This window comes from Bufo gargarizans, chromosome 1 (assembly GCF_014858855.1).
Source record: "Bufo gargarizans isolate SCDJY-AF-19 chromosome 1, ASM1485885v1, whole genome shotgun sequence".
NCBI classification, from domain to species: Eukaryota; Metazoa; Chordata; class Amphibia; order Anura; family Bufonidae; genus Bufo; species Bufo gargarizans.
The window spans coordinates 496,315,602-496,326,941 of record NC_058080.1 but is presented as its reverse complement, the minus strand read 5'-3'; positions in this window follow the sequence as shown (position 1 = coordinate 496,326,941).

The following is an 11,340-nucleotide window of genomic DNA, read 5'->3' as shown; positions in this document are numbered from 1 at the left end:
CCTGACGAAGTTATGCAGGATCACACATGATTGAATAACCTGGGTGGCATTCTCCGGTGCCATCTGTAAGGATAACAGTAATACTTTCTCCATTTGTGTGTGAGTATTCCAAACACACACTCAACATAGCAATGGGCTCTAGTCAGCCTATAGTTAAATATACGTCGCCTGTCATCCAGAACCTGGCAGTCTTGAGGGCTCTGGGAGGGCTAGTTGGTTGGCTTGAAGTCTCTCACACATTCTAGAAGAACTGAAAATGCATGCATCTGCAGTGCTCCCATAGGCCCCAATATCCACATTTATAAACTTGTAAGTACTGTCAGCCAAGGCCAAAAGCACTACAGAAAAATATTGCTTATAATTGTAGAACCGGGACCCAGAGTGAGGCGGCTTCTTAACACGTATGTGTTTGCCATTCAGTGCCCCATTGCAGAAAACTGCGCATGGACATAAAAACCCTCAGCAATTCGGATCCAATCCTCCGCCTTGGGCTCTGGCATCACCGCTTCCTGGAGTCGCTGCCAAATCAAATCACAGGTTTGACGAACTATCCGAGAAATGGTTGAGACTCCCAGCAGGAAATCAAAATGCAGAGATGAAAGTTAATTCCCAGCTGCCAAAAATTTGGAAAACCACAAAAAATAAATAAAATCAACACATAAATACTTTCACACCAAAAAATACCACAAAATCTACATGTGCACATTATCACATTGTAGCCACACTATCACACGTAAAACAAATAGCAAAAATAGGAAGAGTTAAGAGTTTGCACATTCTACAAATATAAAATAATGTAAAAAATACATACCTCAACGACACAATGAGCCCTTCGTCAGGAGCAATGCAGCGCCTCATATTTGTGTCCTGGTAGGTGAGGCCAGGGCGCAGAGACGCTAACAACAAGTCAAAGCTGTTCACAGACATTCGACAATACCCATGAAATTTATGAGGATGCTGTTGCAGATCCATGTAGAGCGTATGGAAGTGACCCTTCCTGCACCGCTGAGAGACAATTGGGTGACCCAATGCCTCCTCCTCCTCCTCCTCCTCGGTTCCACATTCAGCATAATGGCTGCTGTTCCTGTTGCTGAGAAAGCAGCCAGCACAAGAGAACCAGTTCCTCCGGATCATCAGCCATGATACAATAGATAACAGTAGCCAGAAACCAATGTCTGCCAAACACAGGGTTCCAAGTAAGCTCTCAATGCTTAAGCTGCATAAAATGGACTACCAACAATCACATGACCAAGTTATATAAGGGGAGTGAAAAAGGGGATGTGTCCAAAAATGATTACAAAGTTCGTGTTTCCGCTTGCAATCCGCAAAAAAAGGATTGCGTACGGAAACCATAAGGACAATTCTTTGCGAAAATACAAAATGGAAACGGAAACACTACGGATACAAAAAAACGGAATAACGGATCCGTGAAATACGGACCGCAAAATACATACGGTCGTGTGCAAGAGGCCTTATGTCCATGTTACTAGGTTTAGCAAGTTTAACACGACTTGTTCCCTGTTTCCATGAGCTTCTGTCAAGAATGGCATGTCAAACAGCTGCTACATGGCCGCAACCCATTCATACACTATAGCTGATCATTACTATAAATAAAGAAGCAGAGTTATTAGTACTGTACAATACAGATTGTTGGACCATTTTACAATCAGCTATATTTAACCCCTTAGTGACCAGTCTGTTTTGGGCCTTACTGACCAAGCGTTTTTCTTTCTTTTTTCATCGTCGCGTTCCAAGAGCTATAACTTTTATTTTACCGTCTATATAGCTTTATGAAGGCTTTTTTTTTTTCAGAACAAGTTGTAGTTTTTAATGGCACCATTTTGGGGTACACATAACTTTCTGATTAACTTTTATTAACTCTTTCTGGGAGAGAAATTGGAAAAGCAGCATTACTGCCACTGCGTTTTTACGTAATACATTTTACGGCGTTCATTTTTCGGTATAAAAAACAAAATATCTTTATTCTCTGGGTCAGTACGATTACATTGATACCAAATACATATCGTTTTTTTATGTTTCACTACCTTTTGCAATAAAACCCCTTTTTAAAAAAAAGAAAAAAATGTTTTTGCATTGCCGCTTCCCAATACCCATAAGTTTTTTATTTTTATTTCTATAGAGTTGTGTGAGGGCTTGATTTTTGTGGGACGACTTGTAGTTTTCATTGGTATCATTTTGTAGTAAATGGCGCTTTTTGATAGCTTGTTATTGTGTTATTTCGGCGGCAACTAAAGAAAAACGCATTTTCAATTGAAACATTTTTTTGGGGGGAATTTTTTAATAAATAAATGTGTTTTTTTTAAACTTTTTTTTACCACTTAATAGTTCCACAAGGGGATTTTAATGCAATTAATTTTCCCTATAGTCCATTGAATTTTAATGTCAGTGCTATTCTGACATTGACCAGCAGGCTGCTGAAAATTACTCAAGGCTGGTCTGGGGCCTACACGGGACCCCATCCAGCCTTCACACACACCGGCACCCCGCGATCGCATTTGCGGGGTGCCGATGGGAGACAGAGGGAGTCTGCTCCCTCTGTCAGCACTTTACATGCGGATCGGGACTCATGCAGCGCACGTGACCACCGTAAAAGGTGTATGGGTGGTCACTAAAGGGGTTAAAGTGGTTATCCAATAGTACACATACCCCCACACAATGTTCGGATCCCTCCTATAGATGATACTTACCCGTTCTCTGGCACCTGTGTCCTTCTGGATCCCTGCATGACCACCCTTGCATCTCCTTGTTGCAGTGATCAAAGCATCTGCGGCGGTGACCAGTCTCCCTAGCATGACCAGTCTCCCTAGCATCACCCGTGATGCTAGGGAGGCTGCTCCCTCCCATCGTCGGATGTTTTGATCTGCGCACCGGGGAGATGCAGCAGTGGACATACAGGGATACGGAGGGACGCAGGTCCCAGGAACCGTGTAAGTATCATCTATAAGAGGGGCCCGGACATTGTGGGAGGTATTTGTAATGTTGGATAACCCCTTTAACTCATGGGCTGATAAACTACCTATAACATATATGGGGGTCATTTACTAACCAGAAATACACCTACATTAGGTGTATTTTTGGCACAGATTGTGGTGTGAAGGTGATTGGGCGCAGCAATCCGCAAGTTTTCTGCACACATGCCAGGTCTAAAAAATGGGCGTTGTGTGGGTGGGGAAGGGATGGGCCATCAGACCTGTCTCAGTTACCAATTCCTGCGCCTGGTTTAGGCGGAGAAATGGTCTAAATATAAGACAGCTTGGAAAGTGTCTTAGACCTCATGCACATGGCCGTTGCCCGGCCGTTCCGCGCATTGAGTACTGCAATTTGAATGGGTCCATCAATTGTGTTTTTGTACCTTATATGCATTATTGTTGGGTTTTTATATTTGTGAATATTAAAAGTTGTGTTTAGAGACCAAGAGGTTTGTTTTTTACACTGATCATTTCTTTTAGTCCTGGTCCTCAATGTCCCAGTCTGGCAATGTCTTTCAATGTCAATCACAACTGAACTATACAAACAACACAGGACAATATAGGTATTTTTTCTGTAGTTTCTGAGATATTGGTGCAGCGACAGCATACTGGAGCACCAAAACAGGTTGAATGGGAAATAAAATACACCAAATTTATATCACACAGGACACAACATAAAACGGATGGGCATGTCTTTATAAAAATGATTTTGGAAACGAAACGGTGAGAAATTAACCATAGTATCCATTCCAGTCTCATCTACAGCATCATACATATACTGTATATAATAGAGGCAGCATTGTATATATGTCTGACAATATGGAAATGCAGTGACGTCACCTCCTGTTGTGTGACATCCCCTACATAATAAGCCAGTGCTGATGGTCACACATCACCTCCTAGAAGTCACCCAGCAGCCATGAAGACTTTCCTGCTCCTCTTTCTATCACTGGCCTGCTTGTCAGGTGACATTACTAGCACATTAGAAGAAAGATATTACTAGCGCTATGAGGAGATGATTACATGGATGTGACCTTATTCTCTGTATTTTCCAGGTGTCCAGTCTCAAGCACAACTTGTCCAGTCATCAGACCCAGTGGTGATAAAGCCTGGGAATTCCCATAAACTCTCATGTAAAGCGTCTGGATTCACCTTCAGTAGTTATACCATGCACTGGGTCAGACAGACTCCTGGCGGAGGATTGCAGTGGGTGGGATATATTGGCTCTGGTGGTAACACACTATATGATGATTCTGTTAAAGGACGATTCACATTCTCCAGAGATAACAGTAATAACATGGTATATCTACAAATGGACAATGTGAAGACTGAGGACACTGCCGTCTATTACTGTGCTAGATACACACTGATAGAAGACAATGTCTGAGTGTGACATAAACCTTCAGACACTTTCCTCATTCATTCACTAGGTGGCAGCACAGATTCTATAATTACAGTGAAGTGAAATAACAGTTTCATCCATCCAGTTGTGTCACAATAACCATATCAATGCAGCTTCTACTTCTGCCCTGTATTGTTCAAGCATTTTATCTTAAGGTCCATTCTAACAAGCAAAGTCCACACCAAGGTATCTTCCCTAGGCCCACACCTCTAATCTGACATTGTTCCTTTACTGACACACTGATACAAAAACTGATATACTGTACTGAGACAAAGACTGGCCTGCTGCACTACTGACACAAATACTGACATTCTGCAGTACTGACACCACGCCTCACAAGTGTCTCTCCTTTTAACCCAAGTCCCTTTGGCACTCTTTGCTCCTTAAAGGGGTTATCCCATTACTAAGGTAAAACATGAAAACCAGACATCATATAATACATGACAATCTCTTTCTAACAAAGCTAGAACCAGCCCTGTACCTCACATGGATCCAGAAATCTCCCCATTCATTGCTCTGCTATATGTATATCAAGCTGAAAGATCAAGGGGAGTGTCTATTCTGCTGCAGCTAAGGGGGCGTGTCCATGGTCTCCCTATCACAGCTCAGGAGCTCAGTGAGCTGGACAAAGAAAAAAAATAAAGCAGGTGGCGCTGTACAGATCCAATTTATTGATTAACTCTATGCTATGTTAAATTTTTAATTACATGTAATTACAAAATAATTCAGAATCAGGTGCTGATTTGAAAACAGTAGAATATATTTCATGGGACAACTCCTTTAAATGTCCCTCTTTTGACCCGGGAAATAAATGTGCAATGCTAAATATAATTAATGGCTCCTCCTTAATAAACTGTATATCTTATATATTAATAAGATATACATCTTGTATATTAGACCTCAACTTTATTATTTGGTGAAATTAGCATTTTGAAATATCTATAATTATATGATTTTTAGGCTAACTTACACTCATCTCACCCATCCCCAGTCACTACAGGTCTGACGGCATCTGGTGTCCGTTCTTGAAATAACTGTGAATGCCACTCAATCACTGGCTACAACAATGACCCATTTCCGCCACTGATTGGATCATTCACAAAATAGTTGCAAGTGCCCCTCTTGGACCATGCAATAGTTGGGTGGTATGCTGACACACTGATATTTTTTATATTTATCAATAGAAAAGTGAGGTCTGGTTGAAGTCAATGTGTGTGGGGTGTGTGGGAATGCAATTTTCTTTATGCTCCTGGAGAACGAAATCCTGCCTCTGAGACGTGCTCACAGAATGTCTAAATTAGAAATAAGCGAATCGAAGTTGACGAAGTGGAATTTGATCTGAATTTCTGGAAAAAAATGGATTCGCACCGAAGTGGAATTTCCTCAAGCTTCGTGGTAAAATGGCTGCTGCACATGTTAGAACATGGAGCTAAGAACTCTGGGAATGAGGGATCACCCGCAATGCCATGCATGCAGCCAATCAGCAGCCAGCCAGCCCCTGTGATGTCACAGCCCTATAAATATCCTCAGCCATCTTGGTTTCTGCCAGTGTACTTAGTGACAGGCACTAGGGACAATGTTAGGAAATACTTTATTCAACAAAAAAAATATTTAGAAGTTCAGGGAAAGATCATTCAAAGTGTAGGAAAAGGATAGGGAGGCATGCACACTATAGGGAGAGAGCAGGGACCAATATTAGAGTGTAAAGCCTGGGTAATAGGAGCGATTACTATTACCTTGCTGCACTAATTGAGGATTCGAATTGCACTATATGATAGCTCGGTAATTCCTGCAAACCTTGCTTGTTATTAGGGTGAAAATGCTGTGTGATACAGCCAGTTTTGGGGTGTATTAATAGGGAATCTAAGTTATGTCATCAGCCGTTCTGCAGTGAATTTACATTGTTATATAGCCATTTTGGGGTTTATTTATGGGAAATACAAATACGTCTTATTAGCCGTTCTGAGGTGGATTTAGATTGTGATACAGCCATTTTTGGGGTTTATTTAATTTAATTGAATTATTTTATTTTACAATATATGTCAAACAGATAAGTGACAGGCCCTTCAAAGAGAACAGGCAGTGGGCAAAATGTTTCTTGCGCAGGCAGAAGTAGCAGCAGAAGAAGGGGGTGGCAGCAGGAGTCGCAGCGACAGGCCTGAGCTTCCAGTGTCATCTAGCGGTCATGTCTTGACCAGCAACCCATGGTTGACTCGGTCTTCTACTTTGTTGCAAGTGACATCAGATACCCCCAGCCAAAAGTCGGTGGGTTCCTCTGACACAATGCTTTGTTGACATGGCCCGGAAGCAGGCCCTGTGCCCCCACCTGTCCTCAACCTTACTCTGTCATTTTCAGTTCCCTCAGCTCTAGAAGTATTATATGCTGTAGGCTCGGCTCCAGTTTTCAGCAAGGACGAGCTTCTAGAGGACAGTCAGCAGCTACTTCCCAGCCAAGATCTGGAGGAGAGATCCGCTGCTTCCTCCGGTAGGCGGGCAAGTAGTAATGATGAGAGTCACATGGGAGCTAGTGTTGAAAGCGGTCAGGCTCCTGGCCCTGAGACTGTTGAGAGGGACATCAGTGATGTGCAGACAGTAGTGGATGATGATGGAGCCGATCGCACTTGGGAGCCGGGTGAAGAAGGGGCTTCATCATCATCATCAGGAAGAGAGGGTGGCAGTGGCTGATCCAGCATGGTGGCAGCAGTGTGAGATTGGGAGCCAAACATGCCCGGGGTAGACCCCACACTTCACAGGAGCCTACCTACACGGAAAGTAGTGGTGGATAGATTCATGCAGGCAGAGGTAGCAGGCAGTAAGCGCGGAGTGTTGGGGGGGAAAGCCAAACTCGGCGATGTGGCAGTTTATCATCAAGCCGCCGGAGGAGGTGAACATGGCCATTTGTCAAATCTGTAGGCAGAAGGTGAAGCATGGGCAGGGTGCCAATATTGCCACCATGGCCCTGCGTCAAAACACATGCAGCATCACCATAAAGTGTCCTGGCATAACCGTGGCTTTGATGTAGTGGTCCAGCCTGCCGCAGCAACTGCTGTGTCACCTAGTGGCCCGCACCCCTTTTCCTGCAGTCAAGGCTCCACCACCTCAGCCAAAGGGAGCAGTCTTTCCTTCCCATCATCTACTGGTCCTGATGCTCCTGCGCCTCCTACTCCCCATCAGTCATTTCATCAGCAATCGATGACAAAGCAATTGCAAAAAGACAGCAGTATGCGTGCACTCATCCAACAGCACAGAAGCTGAAGGTGCTCCTGGCCAAGTGCAGTGAGCCAGACCGACAGGGGAATTATACGTGAGGTCACGGTGTGAGCATTAGGTGGGCCGAGGTAAATACAGTTCTGGTTACTCACGGTTACATCGTCCCTGGGCAGGCTCGCATAAGTGATGAGGAGAACAGCACAGGAATTCTCTGGGGCACACTCTGGTGTAAAGGACACCGGCCAGATGGTGGTTCGAGGTGCCTTTGATGGTCTGTATTAATGTGCCTGGCAAGGTCCCTTGTAGTCGTGACGCCTGTACCTTTTCATGGTGGTACAACCATTTACTGTAGTGTTAACTGAGGAATTGGAGACTAAGACAAGGATGGTGCAATCCAACTTATAACTTTTACTCAACGTTGCTCCTGGTGACGGTAACTTCCAAGTATTAAACAATCTGTAGTACATCCAGATATGAAATACAGTCTCTTTAAGATGGACAGAGGTAAAGCTGCAAGAGATCCACTGCTTACAGGTGTGATGTCTGTCTGTCATTAATGATATATGTTTTATGTTTACTGGTAGAGGACTTCTACGCTGGTCCCTGTTATCCCAGTGCAGGTTAGTGAGGCTACCGGAGGCTGGTAAATCCTTCACTTTTACCTCCAAAGGTCCTAAGGCACATATAGCGATGGCCGTAACCCTTTGGGAGTCTATTTCTCTAGTGCTTTCTGAATTAATATCCTTCTGAGTATGTGGACCACTTCAGCTCAGGGATGAAGACTCCAGACTGAGCACACACTCTAGACTGAACTGAAGTCCCTGGAGACTGACTAACTAGGCCTGAGCTGAGCTATATATATATGTGATGTGTTTTCTTCCCCTAGTGATAGGCTCAGTGTAATGCAATCTAACATATCTGTAGGCAGGGATAATGCATAAAGATGCACTGCAGCATAAAACAGGTTACATAAAGCATACAAAGCATAACACTACGACTTTGCAGTACCCAGGTGGGTAGTGGGACATTGCACAAGTTGCTGGTACTGCAGTCCCTCCCTTTCCAAGTGGTAGACTCTGCACCTTTCAGAGAACTGACGGCTTGTGCCAAGTAGGGATGAGCGAACTCGAACTGTATAGTTCGGGTTCGTACCGAATTTTGGGGTGTCCGTGACACGGACCCGAACCCGGACATTTTCGTAAAAGTCCGGGTTCGGGTTCGGTGTTCGTCGCTTTCTTGGCGCTTTTGTGACGCTTTCTTGGCGCTTTTTGAAAGGCTGCAATCAACAAGCGTCATACTACTTGCCCCAAGAGGCCGTCACAGCCATGCCTACTATTGGCATGGCTGTGATTGGCCAGAGCACCATGTGACCCAGCCTCTATTTAAGCTGGAGTCACATAGCGCCGCCCGTCACTCTGCTCTGATTAGCGTAGGGAGAGGTTGCGGCTGCGACAGTAGGGCGAGATTAGGCATATTAACTCCTCCAAAGGACTTGATTAATCGATCGATCTGCAGCTGTGCATCATTGAGCTGCTGAAATTCAATTGCTCACTGTTTTTAGGCTGCCCAGACCGTTTGTCAGTCACTTTTTTCTGGGGTGATCGGCGGCCATTTTGTGTCTTGTGGTGCGCCAGCACAAGCTGCGACCAAGTGCATTTAACCCTCAATGGTGTGGTTGTTTTTTGGCTAAAGCCTACATCAGGGTGAAGCTGTCACACCAAGTGCATTTAACCAGCAATAGTCTGTTTATTTTTTGGCCATATACTACATCAGGGGCAAGCTGCGCCTGTCACCAAGTGCATTTAACCCTCAATGGTGTGGTTGTTTTTTGGCTAAAGCCTACATCAGGGTGAAGCTGTCACACCAAGTGCATTTAACCAGCAATAGTCTGTTAATTTTTTGGCCATATACTACATCAGGGGCAAGCTGCGCCCGTCACCAAGTGCATTTAAACCTCAGTAGTGTGGTTGGTCAAGCTGTCACACCAAGTGCATTTAACCAGCAATAGTCTGTTCATTTTTTAGCCATATACTACATCAGGGGCAAGCTGCGCCCGTCACCAAGTGCATTTAACCCTCAGTAGTGTGGTTGGTCAAGCTGTCACACCAAGTGCATTTAACCAGCAATAGTCTGTTCATTTTTTAGCCATATACTACATCAGGGGCAAGCTGCGCCCGTCACCAAGTGCATTTAACCCTCAGTAGTGTGGTTGGTCAAGCTGTCACACCAAGTGCATTTAACCAGCAATAGTCTGTTCATTTTTTGGCCATATACTACATCAGGGGCAAGCTGCGCCCGTCACCAAGTGCATTTAACCCTCAGTAGTGTGGTTGGTCAAGCTGTCACACCAAGTGCATTTAACCAGCAATAGTCTGTTCATTTTTTGGCCATATACTACATCAGGGGCAAGCTGCGCCTGTCACCAAGTGCATTTAACCCTCAATGGTGTGGTTGTTTTTTGGCTAAAGCCTACATCAGGGTGAAGCTGTCACACCAAGTGCATTTAACCAGCAATAGTCTGTTCATTTTTTGGCCATATACTACATCAGGGGCAAGCTGCGCCCGTCACCAAGTGCATTTAACCCTCAGTAGTGTGGTGGGTCAAGCTGTCACACCAAGTGCATTTAACCAGCAATAGTCTGTTCATTTTTTGGCCATATACTACATCAGGGGCAAGCTGCGCCCGTCACCAAGTGCATTTAACCCTCAGTAGTGTGGTGGGTCAAGCTGTCACACCAAGTGCATTTAACCAGCAATAGTGTGGTTATTTTTTGGCCATATCCCAGTCTAATTCTGTCACTAAATCCATACCGGTCACCCAGCGCCTAAATACTAGGCCTCAAATTTATATCCCGCTAAATTTGTCGTTACCGCTGTACTGTTGTGGCTGGGCAAGTTATTTAGTGTCCATCAAAGCACATTTTTTGTTCAGGGTTGAAATACAATTCCCAATTTAGCAATTTCATAATTTAGTGGTTTCTGCTATATCAGAGCTATTTGAAATCTATCCCTAAAAGGGTATAAAATATTCAAGGTTCACATAGGGTCATTCAGAATAACTTCACACACACGCTACTGTGCATTTCCAAGTCTAATTCTGTCAGTAAATCCATACCGGTCACCCAGCGCCTAAATACTAGGCCTCAAATTTATATCCCGCTAAATCTGTCGTTACCGCTGTCCTGTTGTGGATGGGCAAGTTATTTAGTGTCCGTCAAAGCACATTTTTTGTTCTGGGTTGAAATACAATTCCCAATTTAGCAATTTCATAATTTAGTGGTTTCTGCTATATCAGAGCTATTTGAAATCTATCCCTAAAAGGGTATATAATATTCAAGGTGCACATAGGGTCATTCAGAATAACTTCACACACACGCTACTGTGCATTTCCAAGTCTAATTCTGTCACTAAATTCATACCGGTCACCCAGCGCCTAAATAGTAGGCCTCAAATTTATATCCCGCTAAATCTGTCGTTACCGCTGTCCTGTTGTGGATGGGCAAGTTATTTAGTGTCCGCCAAAGCACATTTTTTGTTCTGGGTTGAAATACAATTCCCAATTTAGCAATTTCATAATTTAGTGGTTTCTGCTATATCAGAGCTATTTGAAATCTATCCCTAAAAGGGTATATAATATTCAAGGTGCACATAGGGTCATTCAGAATAACTTCACACACACGCTACTGTGCATTTCCAAGTCTAATTCTGTCACTAAATCCATACCGGTCACCCAGCGCC